Below are 13,022 nucleotides of genomic sequence, written 5' to 3'. Positions count from 1 at the left end.
GAAAATCACCACATCGTTAAGATATGTTACGAGTAATCAGCTTATGCCTACGCAACAAAGAAGGCTTACAGGAGTTTGGTATAATATTTTCATGGTCGTAAGATTTTTTTTTCAATATAATGAAAACTTTATGGTACTCATTTCCTGTTTCTGAAGTACATTTAGCGGTAGTTCATAAATTCAATAACGTTTAAGCATGAATTAATGTGCCTCAGAAACCGGGCATAAATGGAGTAATTCTTTGGTTAATATAAAAAAGGTAATTTTGTCATTCTGACGCTAGTTATATAGCGATTGTTAAATTTTGACTGGTAGGGATTGGACCGTTGCTTTTTTTAGAAATTACAATTCGTTCGGTGTTCCATATTAACAGTTAAGTATTGCGAATAAAATGTCTGCGAATTAAATCAACAAACATCAAATACCCCAATATTCTCGATAAAAGAAACAAAAAAGTACCAACTATAAAAAGTCGCGCTACAACACTTAATACGCTTAAAAACTAAGTACCAAATGCTCCCAATCCTAAACTACAAAGCCACAACAAATAAATTACATTCACACTAGTCGTACATTTTAAACAGACACACATAGCTACATAACTAGCTAACTAATCAATAGTGCTACATACATATCTGTTGTACATTAGGCACTTTCCTTCGTTCACGGTTAGATCTATCTACCTATGTATGTAACCGGTGGTTGGTCTATTTATGTACTTATGAATGTCTGTTTGTATGTATGTATGTTTGTATTAGGTCCGAGAAAAAGTCTTTTCGCATTATAGTATGTATGAACTTGTAATAAAATCTCTTTGGCTTCAAGAATCACAAATGAGTACACGGTTCATTAGGTTTCTTTCAGTGAGCTCGTGAGGTACCCAAATATCGAGCATTTTTGTGTAGAGAAAAGATTTTATTACAAGTTTATATATACTATAATGCGAAAAGACTTTTTCCCCGACCTAATATGTACTTATGAATGTCTGTTTGTATGTTTGTATGTATGCATGTATGTATGTATGTATATATGTATGTATGTAGGTATGTATATATGTACTTATGAACGTCTGTTTGTATGTATGTATGTTTGTTTGTATGTGTGTATGTAAGTATGGATAGAATAATATCGTACGGGTATAGTATTACTTAGATACGCGTATTCTATACGTGAGGGTTTTATCGTTATAAATGTGTTTTAAGTATTAAATAGATTGGAATAATATAAGGTGTATTTGTGACAGGTCGGAAAATTGATAGGTGTTCTTTTAAATGTATGTGTCTTATTTTGATTTATATATGGAGTATTACAATCGTATACTTAAATTACCTTATTAGTAAACAACGGGTTTTTTTGAATCAGAGTCTTGTATTTCTACTGTCAGATGGTTTCAAAATTGATTCACAGAGACAAGATATAAGATAAGGTAGTAAGAATGTTAAGAAAAAATACCGTATTTACATAGTTTTGAAACATTACAGGATGAACATCGCTAATCAAAATATATAGATGAGAATTCGCAGTTTAGCTTGGATGAAAAAAATATTGTATAGAACAATCTTTCAGTTTAACTATCTTTGACAAAATTCACAAACACAATGATGTATTATTCTAATTCAGTAGACATATTTTTTTCCTGACTTTTTATAGACTGTAACAATACGTCAATCTACGAAACCCACATCTCCACTACCACGGTTCACTTACAAGTTTAAACAGGCCACCCTCATCGATATTCCCAAATATGACATGACCGTCACTTGACCTACTTATCAGAAAAACCTTTATATTATAAAAAGGTAGTTCTTCTTGCGTGCTGTGTGCCAGTAAGGCGTTCTATCTTGGAGTAATGCCGATCGATATAATACGGCCATTAGGGGCCATTAGCCACAAATAAATGTCCACGTTAAGTAACTGACTCCATTATTGAAAGATGAGCGGGAAATGGAGTTGGGAACCAGATAAGGTTTTGCTGCAAATTGTATATTAGTTTTATTGAGTTAAAAAATCACTGAAAGATTTTTGATGTTATAATATTTTCAAATAAGATTCATATACTTTTAAAATCTTCGAGCAACACCTAGACATTACATGAGAATTAACACGACCATGCATTTTTACCTTTACCGGCCAGGGACAAGGAAACTTGTGCCAAAACGTCAAGCAGACAAAAGTAAAAATGCAATATTGCAATGTAAAATTGTAATTATATTAAAATCCAAGGTTGGTTAGCTTTGTTTTTTTCCAAAACTATATTTGTAGAATTGTTGATATACCATTAACCAGACATGTTTTCCAATTTCATTTGACAACGAACAAGCCGAGGCACTGTGCCAAATTTCCAGGTATGTACCACAGACAGTATTTTTAGGAAAAACACACCACTATGATTTAACTGGTTAAAAATTAAAGGCTGAAAGCAGACTTTAGTGAAATCTGTTTTCAAACCGTCTTATCTCAAATAGATAAACCTGTTTTTTTTAGGTGTTCGATTAATGGTCTAAAAGCCATTTAGCTTCAAAACTCTGTGCTTGGACAATTTATAAGTGTGTATTTATAATGATATAAGTAAGTTCATCAGTTGTCTAGCTATAATAGTACAATCTCTGCTTGGCTTGGAATCAAATGACTGTGCGTGAATTGACGGAGATATATATTTTTTTTATCTTGCCTATTTCTGTGTCTCACTGCTGAGCAAAGGCCTCAAGACAGAGGTATTTATATGTTTTTATTTATTTTGTACTTTTGCCTAATGCTCAGGCCAAAAGCCTGATGCCAAATACATCAGCTCAGACACAAAACTACATAACTCTAGAAAACTAGAAAATTTCCAACCCATCTCAAAATCTATAACTCCTCAATATTTTACCCGAAGTAACAGTTTACCAACATTACGAACTTACTTTCCAACTCACGATCCGACATTACAAATAAAATACGTAGAGGAAAACTTGCCGAATTTCATCTGTGAACTATAAAATTATTCATATAAAGGCTCTCTATGGAAATAGTTTTGAAAGTTGGTCGTGTGGAGCTTCGACCTGATTTGGATAGCGATGTAAAACAATAAAAATGTTAGAATATTACGTGATATGATATATAAAATGTTCTAGGAAGAGTTTACTTATTATTTATTAGTAAAAATTATGTGACGTTTTTCAAAACATTTTGTAACCAAATCTTTTACCGAGTTAGTTTTGCATTAAGACTATTGCATTAAGAATATTAATGAATTAATTGTAATTCGATTTTGAAGAAACAACGCTTTATGAAGAAGAATTAAGACCTAATTAAAAAGTGGTTGAATTAACTAACGTTTTGTGCAAATGAAATAATTTAGGATAATAACTGTGCCCGCCACACATACTTAAAAAAGTAAAAATAGTATTTTAAGCCAATTTAAAAAAGAGCTATCAGCGCCAATTCTTACATTACCAGACACAAAGCAGAAAAAGATAAAATCTCAATAATCATTAGACTGGAATTTGTCTCTCTACAAGAAATTACATTACGATTCTCGAGCCCTTCTCTCATAAATCTACATCAACAGATTACTTCTTCTATCTCTGATCAAAGCCAGGAATTATTCAACACCAAAAATTGGGTTGTACTAAAAGGAGCCACGCTTAAAACAAAAACGTCAACCAATATTACATTTACTTACGTCGTTTATTTAAAGATTTTTTTGTGTAAATAATGTTTGTTGGTTTATTCTTGACGTTCTCCCTGTAGTGTGAATCTATTAAGAAAAAGTTTTACAGATTATGGATTATATACAAGCTGACTCTACTAGGGTAGACTTACAAATAAAGCTGTCCCATCAAAACGTCCCAAGTCTGCAACTATCTATATAAGTATTTTCATCAAAATAGGTTTAGTACTTTAGCTATAGAAGCGTAACTGATTTACGAAAATAATCAGAAACTGTTAGAGCCATAGCTATAACTAATTCTCTAATAACCTAAAATTTTACTTTATAATAATAGTTCGGAGAACTTGACCCTTCACATAATCGTTCGGTTAGATTACATTTACGACATCTCACTTACACAGACGGCCGATAGATGGCACTAGATAATGGCGCAGTCACGTAGTTCTATAACGTAATTGAAATTACAAATTCATTGGAGAATTAAACGCAGGAAGCTTTTTATAAGGGATTCTAAGTTAATATCAAGGAATGGGAGTAATGTGATCACATTTATTTGATTATAATTTTTGGGAGAGTTTTTGAAGGAAGTAATTCTTGAGAACGGTGAAGGTATTTATACTCAGATCGTATGAGTGATTTTTTTTATAAAGGTGCGGAGATAGTATATGAAACTAAGATATCGTGTGATAATGAGAGGTTTTCAACTTACCTAAAAACTTTTTCTGTTCATGCTTTTAGAATAGTCAAAATAATATGCATTACAGAGTTTTGAGTAAAAATAATTGAAAGCCCTCTATTTTTAGACTTTAATGTATTGTAACTCTAAAACGGTGAGTCTAAATTTAGGTTCATTGATGACAACGTGTTGGCATGCCAGATACCTGTTTCGTTTAGACTCTGGATAACATACATTATTAGTATAAATACTTGAGTCTATTTAAAGTTAATTGAACCATTTATTCATTGCGTGATGATTGAGTGTGTGGAGCAAATATATTTATCACGCTACTTCTATTTTATCAGGTATTATACGTTTAATCTGGTATGGAGTAATTATGCAGTTGAACAAACTTCGTGTCAATAATTATTGTATTTATTACTATTTATAAAGGCATTTTATGTCACTCATTTACGTGGTCGTACTTCTAACAATGTCACAATTTTAAATTAATAAAGATGTAAGAACAGTTGGCATTTAATGATTATGGTGTTAAAGATCGCACAAGAAGGCTAAACGGTAGGATGAATGTTTGTTGTTACTTTATTTATTTTTCGCAAAAACTACTGAAAAAACTTTGATATCCATATTTATACATTACCTTTGTAATAATGACGCTCGTTACATATATTTTATCATTATATTACCACCGCGAGTCAACCCGCAAAGGGTCTAGTCACTTACAAATATAAATAAAACAAAAATTACGTCAAATTTCAAAAGGTTAGTAATATTTTTACAAGTTTACCTCGTACCGTAAGTATTACCCCGCATAAACCGCGGCTATCATAAATAACTAACGATGTATCCAGGAAAACGGTACTCAAATATCATTACCTTATTCAATAGCTTTCGTATTACTGGGTACTTTTCCACTGTCGAGGTGAAAATTAAAATGAATTACTTGTTCTTTTACGATATTTTAGATCGAATATTTATTATTCCATGGTGGAACGTCGGGGAAGTTAGCAATTACTAGTTTGATATTGTAAAATATGGTGGAAAGTCTAAGTTAGCGATTGTTATTAGTCTAATATTGTAATGAAAAGATCATTATGAAATGCGATTTTACTTTGTCGTCTAAATTCATTACTCAAAAAACCGCCAGAGTGGTTTTCTTTGATGATAATAGTATCCTATGCTTTAGTCTAGCTCTTCGAAACATTCCACGGACATCGATTCTCCAGTTTATATTTTCGTATAGGTAAGGAAGTTCCACCATTACAGTAATTTAGGTTTTGAGAAAGACTTTAAAAACATACAGATACAATAATACATTAAGACCTAAGCTATTTATCATAGCTCACACAAAATTAATTGTTTGTTTGTGCACCCGAAGTCGCTTCTAACTTAGTCACTGCACTACGGACATCTTTAACTTTACTTATCCATATTACCCAATCAATTTTATTATAATAATATTCCCTTTCTTTAGTACACCATAATCAAGTTCAAACACCTTACAAGTACCTCTTCCAAACAAACCATTCTCCTTATCTCAACCCTCAGCTATGGGAATAGCCGAAAATGTCCACGAAAATGACGATTCATTAACAGTCCCTATCTAAGGCTATAGACCGGACTATAGCCCCACGACCGGCTATAAAAGGCTATAAAATTTTATTCTCTCGGGCCATTTGCACCTATGGATCTAGGCTATATTTGGGAAAGTGTTCGTGAAATGTTTTAGCGTTGTGATAAATGTTCGTTGAAAAATTCAAGCCCATATTTTTGGTATTAGTCAAACGATTTTGATCAATAATATTGTAATCGGATATAAATCAAATGATTTTTAGGAAACATGTCACAATTTCAAACAATTCACTTTTTGTAATTTGGCATTTTGAAACGTATAAATCTTTCAGGATTCGGATTAACTCTTTCAAAAACTGACCTGAATCGTTATTTATGTATAAAAATATAAAACATGAAAATGTTCTATAAAAATTCATGTGTTTGTCCTCCTATTAGGTCAAAAAAGCCTGTAAAATATTGGCAGTTATAGATTAAATTTCACGTTATTACATACGGGAAAATACTAATTATCAATAAACCAAAGTCATGTCTATTACAACATTTCTAAGCCGGTACAAAACAATTCTAAAAGCAATTTAACGTTGATCAATTACCCACAAGCTAACTAGCGATTATATTGGTTCATTAAGTAAGTTCAACAAAATTATACTGATAGACTTAATTCATTAACGAAAGCGCCGGCCGCTCTATGATTTTCATTTTTAAATTGAACGGAAAATTAATGTGAGTTATGTTTATACTGCGACCCGCGGCTATACACATGTCCAAATGATTATTTAACTTTTCTAAATTATGTCAGACATGTATAAAGTGGTTATAATTTTTTTTTTTATTTCGTTAATGTTAGTTTATAAGTTTAATGTTCTTAAACTATCAAAAATATTCAGATTTGATTGATATATTGCTTGTATTATATTAGTATTTTTTTACATTTGCTTCGTCTGATAGTGCAACTAAAATCGTATCAAGTGGCGTACTATGGTCTCTGCCTACCCATATGGGAAAAAGGCGCGATTTTATTTTTGCCAACAATTAAATTATAGCCCCTCAAATTAACAAAAAAGTTAAGTTTAATAAACCTATATTTGTCTATCGTATATCTCTTGAATAATATTTTTATGAAATATTTTGGCTAATAAGCTAATTAAAATTATAATTGAGCCATTATAAATCTTGTGGTCTAAATAAAAGGCACAAATTAATTTTCATATAAAAAATAATCATAACTATTTTTTATTTCAAAAGTGCTTTGACTTGGCTCTAATTAATATATCTAACTAATTAACCACATTTTAAAATATAAAATAAAAAATACATAATAATTTACATTACACTTTAGACTCATAAATAGCAATATTTGTCATAGTTTTAAAGAAAAATTTCGCATGCAAAAGTTCAATGAACTTTGAAAAGTTTTTACTTTAAAATTCATTTTTCAAGAAAAGTGATATTTCTAGTGGTTAGAAATAACATATTTAGCTTACGTTACATGTTACATGCAAATATTTTATTTTCTAAGTGAAAATAATTTTGAAATAAGTTTTTCAAGGCGTTGACTTTATTTTGCATCGTAAGAATCTTCTATAGTGTAAACAATAAATATTGATACTTTAGCATACAAATTCACCATATTTTTTGATCGCATATCACTTTTTATCTTAATTTCATGTGTTATTTGTAGTTTAATATAGCATTTCTTGTCTATGTCCTAATAAGACTCATTTTTTAAATTTCCGGAGTTCGGTTCTTATAATATTTTTTTAACAGGAGGTATTATTATTAATAAATAATACCTTTGCCCAGCAGTTGGACAGCCGCGAGTTATAAAGAAATGGTTTTAAAAAACGATTGATTTCTAGTAATATCAAATGAGAACACTCAATACCAAAGTCATAAAAATATATTTAATGTTCGATATTCTATTCGGGCGAGCCACCAAGTAAATAATTTGGAAAAATACTTACTTTCTATCTATCTAAATACCCAATAAAAACAACCAAAAGAAAATACAACAACATCACTCAAATCATTGCCTTCACAGAATAAGTTGACACTGTCTCCCCAATATTTTCCACCTCATTAATATTTCATAGCTCAAGAAATCACTTAACTAATTGTGTAGAAGTCAGGCACATATGTTTGTAAATGTTCTGATATTTACCAAGCAAAGGTTAACATCACCTAAATGTCATAGATTGTTATTTTTTCTATAAGCTAAACATTTTGAAGGCAAATGTTTCAAAATCATTATACTATACCGCCTTTGAGTGAAAATGTACTTTATATTATATGTGTTATAGTTGAAATTTGTTTGTGTTCAGTTTAAGACAAGTAATTAATTATTTTGTTGAAATGAGGGATGGTAAATCGATATTATCGTAAAGATATCGAAATAAATCAAAGTGATATTCTTTTTGTTTTTGTATTGTTTTGTTATTTGTCTGTCTTGTGATGGAATGATAAATCAAATGTCAATGAAATAATTACAGTAATTCGACAAAAAAAATCGGAGATATTTCTTTTCTTCGTACATAATACCATGGCTACCTTATCCAAAGGTGTAGGCAGAGGTGAATGAAATACACCCAAGTTTCAAAATTAACAATTTTATGTACATTTGAAGGTCCTGTACGTTGAGGTTTTATAGGTTTCTAAACGAAAAAGCTTCGCATTTACAATAAAAATAAACTCTTTTGTAGAACTTGTTCAAATAAATACTAGGAATATGGAATACCTGTTATATTTAATTTCACAATTATACACCGTTCCATTTCAAAAAAATGTTTCTAGGAACAATTATATTTGATATCTGACAGAAAACTAACAAAAACCATTGCTGTTATATTGGACAAAGCAAAAAAATACTGGAAAATTGGAAAATCGAAATTGTATTCCATTTTTTCAGAAAGGTATTTCAATATTTTGTGTTCGTGAAATCGAATCGGGGATTGCGAGCTATATTTTTCGACGTTTCCGCTAAACCCTAAAAGCTCCGTTTATTCAAAACTCATTTGTACTAACTGGAAACGTCAGGTGAAAAATGGCGGAAAAAAAAAGTTGAATAAAGTTATTATTAAAAAATGCAATTAAATGCTTAAACTTAGTTGCATTTACATACATAATATCAAGCCAATACCCAAAGGTGTATGCAGAGATGTGTTAAAGACACCCACATTTCGCCTATAATATGTAATGTTGTCCGAAGGGGCGAGCTTATTGTTATTTACCGGCCACGTTACCAAACTCCTGGCCAATAGTAGTCCGAAATTTGGTAGCGTAATTTAATAATATAATAGCGGAATACAGGACAATCGAATTTTAACGTGCCCTCCGTTACATAGAGATACTCAGATTTTCCACCAGAGAAAGAGTAGCTATCAACTGACCCGAAAACTTATTAGTATTAGCGTATTTAGAAAAACTGTTAAATTATTAAAAACTAGAGGCCGCCCGCGACTTTGTCAGCGTAGAAACCCTTCCCATGTAAATCCCGATACCCCTGAAACTCTGGAATGAAAAGTAGCCTATGTGTTATTCTGGGTCTTCAGCTACCTACATACTAAATTTCATCGCAATCAATTCAGTAGTATTTGCGTGAAACAAACACCCAAACATACATACTCACAAATCTTCGCATTTATAATATTTGTAGGATGTCAAATGATCGCTAGTCGATAGTCCTAATTGTAAAATATAGCGCTACAAGTTTTTACGTTCAGCAAAAAGAAAAATAATCCCCTAATCTATTATTATATTCAGCTTAGAGTTTTCTTATATAAAAATAGTTTGGCTATTAATAAAAGGTGATAACTAGAGCTAGGCGTTGATAGGCGTTACAATCTAAAATTAGATCTATGAAACTAGCTTGTTAATCTATATAATGAAATATAATTTATAGACGAAATTATTATAAATCGTAAGAATTCTGGATGTATTAACTTCTTACTTTATTTATAGAAATGTCATTATGTTTTTGCCATACGTAGTTTTCGTGGCTCCTATTAGTCTTGGTGTTTGATTCCTGGGTGAACAAATCATGTTATTTTTGATAACATTGGCCTTTATACTTGAATCTTTTCGCAGAGGTGTGTCTTAAATTACACGGTTTTACTCCGAGCTCATATAAATAATAGGTATACGTATAATAAACATAATTGAAATCGATCGAATAGACAAATAAAAGTAATCGTCTTAATAAAACACTAAATTCAAAAATGTATTAGTTACTACTCTAGCAGTACTGAGACTCCAAAATGAAAGAAAATATTCCGAATACGAGAGTATTTTCATAAAAACTTTCCATCAAAATATATGAAGTGCCGAAAATAGATATAACGATAGAGAAGGCTTTTACGGAGTTCCTCAAACACGAGTACGTACTTTCCGCTCTGTGGAACCGAACATGAAACCTACTGTCTATACGTATATACTACTGAAAAGGATAATGTGTCTGTTTGTTTAAGGTATGTATTTTTAAAAATGTTTGATTTTGTAATTTGCTAAGTGTTTGTAATACTTACAACATTTTGTTGGAAATCTTTATAGTTAGAAATCAATAAACAGAATGCTTCTTTAAAAGTCTTTGTACAAATCTTTCTATGTTCATGAATTGAAAAGTTAGTATTAGCATTAATTCCATGAACGTTTATTGAGATGCCTATGAATAGGTATAGAACAAACTGAAACAAGTTAAATTATTTTTGCCGCTATAAAGATTATACTGCTATACCAATCTTAATGTATAACATTTTTTACTTACACCTTTATAGAATTTAAAGGATAATTATACAAATAACCATGCCAAGCTGTTGGCTATAGAGCAATAACTATTTTGTGTCAGCAGACATACTCGTAGGTAAAACCGTAGCATAAAATATATTCGCGTATCGCTCAATCTTCGTAAACACATAGAAGTTCAAGGTCGCGTGATACAAATACGCCCTCAGTTCAGACGTGTGCCGGTATTATGGCAAATGTAGAGGGTTGTACGCGTTTGTTGTATGTATTGGTAGATAGGAGATGATTTGAAGGGTAGTTTGTTACGGACTTGTCGCGGTGTAGTGATTTTCTCAGCAATTTTGGTGTTCTACTGCTGGGCAAAGACCTCTCCTAAACTCTTTCTTTCTCCTCTGCTTTAAGAATATTATCTTATTTTATGAATAAAGACAATTTTATTAGAGCTTTCGTTACGGTGTTGCGATTGTTTTTTTAAAACCTTTTTGTGTAGCCCAATGCTGGAGATAATAGATATAGAATATATCTTGTTGTCTTACTTAATAATTTGTCTCTTAATAATTAACTGCTAAAAAATACTTATTTTTGTCATAGCATCAAATAAGTTAAAATAACGGAATTAAGGGCTTTTAAAAACTTACCTTAGGATATCCAATCACGGTGGGATCTGAAACAGAAGAAAAACCAGTTTAATATAAATCAAACAAATGTTTGGACCACGGGAATAAACGACCAAATTAAACTCAAATAACCATTCAAAATACAGTTAGAAATTCGTGTAAGAAAGCTAGCACAGAATACAAAAGATTCCAACTAAAATAGTTCCGAAAGATAAAATATGAAAATCTTGGTAACCGCTCGCGATTCGCAAGCGTAATGTCGGTTAACCTCCGTTTAACTTACAAAACTTGGCTTAAATGCACTTGGAACTTGGAAATGAGAGGACTGGAGAATTAAGAGTAGCTAGATGTATAACTAAAGAGTCTTGGAGGTGGAAAGTCACCTTAAAATCTTACTTTAATGGTTAAAAGTTCGTGATGTAGTACCGTTGATTTGTAATTACGCCGTGTGAGTTACGGATACGATTTTAAATAAAAGGTAAAGTAAACCACCTATTTTCTTTGCATCGTAGCTGTTTTACGTGCAAGTTGGATAGGGTTAATAAAATTTTGAGAAAAAAAAATACAGAAGTTATTAATTAGTTCCTTCCTTTTTTTTAATTAGTTTCCAAGTAAATACTTAATACTTTACACTATACTACTTAAACCAACACTCTTAATATACTGTTGTATATACACACAATATACTACAAAACCCATCAAAACCGTTGCCTCGATTGTCTATTTTCGGTTTTGATACATAAATTATTTATGACTACAATGTAGTCTCGCAATACTTTATTACATTTATTAAAACCATGAACTAGATTTTGTAATTTCCGATTTTTCACCCGTTTTCAGTAGGGTAAGATTCCTCACTTTTACACCAAAATCAAAATCAAAATCAAATCATTTATTCATTTAGGTCAAATATTGACACTTATGATAGTCGTTACAATTACTGAATCTACCACTAGCTCGGAAAGGGGGTAGAGCCTTATGAGAAGAGCTAGCGAGAAACTCACGGCCACTCTTTTCAATCGCCAAAAAGTTTTACAATGTGGTTGATACAATAATTGATCATGCGAGGAGCTGCCAACAATCAGCGATATAGACTAAACGTCAATTAAGTTAAATGAACATAGCTAGGTTATTTATTAGTCTCTGATCATACCGTATGTTGGGAGCACCTACTAGCATGTGATAATAAGAATATGGGCAGCAAGTGAGCACACTGGTTGTGAACATTATAAAAGAAAAAAGTGACAGTTTTATGAATAACATCAAATTGTACGTAACATCACCTATTTGCATCATTAATTGCCCATATTTTACAATATTTAGACCTACTGCTACTGAGTTTATACAATTTATAGCAAAGTTCCCTAATTTCAAAGAATCCTAATCAAGCGAGCGACTAATCCCAAGAGCTATTGTCGTTTAGATACTCATCAATTCTGTAATAAGCTTTCCTAACGAGATGTTCCTTAACAGCAACTTTGAATTTTGGCAGGGGTAAATCCATGATGTGCTTTGGAAGCTTGTTGAAGAAACGAATGCCGAGACCTACAAACGAATTGTGCACCTTGTGTAAACGATGATGGGGACCTACTAATTTGTGTCTGTTTCTAGTGTTGTAATTGTGTCTATCGCTATTTGTTGCGAAAGTCCCTAAATTTTGTTTTATATACAACAAGTTTGCAAGCACATACTGTGATGACACCGTCAGTATCCCTATCTGCCCAAAAAGCTCTCTCAAGGAGTCTCGCGCTCCTAAACTATA

At 31.5% G+C, this 13,022-nt stretch overlaps 1 protein-coding gene across 2 annotated transcripts in view; it reads right to left on the bottom strand.

The window, feature by feature from the left end:
* LOC142976025 (uncharacterized) overlaps positions 1-13,022 on the bottom strand; it is a 118,477-nt gene that overhangs the window by 60,850 nt on the left and 44,605 nt on the right. For both annotated transcript variants that reach the window (XM_076119220.1, XM_076119219.1), the window contains exon 2: positions 11,282-11,307. The gene's annotated coding sequence lies outside the window, so the exon portion shown is untranslated. The remainder of the gene's footprint in view (positions 1-11,281; positions 11,308-13,022) is intronic.

This window comes from Anticarsia gemmatalis, chromosome 10, assembly GCF_050436995.1.
Source record: "Anticarsia gemmatalis isolate Benzon Research Colony breed Stoneville strain chromosome 10, ilAntGemm2 primary, whole genome shotgun sequence".
In the NCBI taxonomy this organism is placed as follows: domain Eukaryota; kingdom Metazoa; phylum Arthropoda; class Insecta; order Lepidoptera; family Erebidae; genus Anticarsia; species Anticarsia gemmatalis.
The sequence above is the reverse complement of the archived record's forward strand: the minus strand, read 5'-3'. Positions and strand labels throughout refer to the sequence as shown.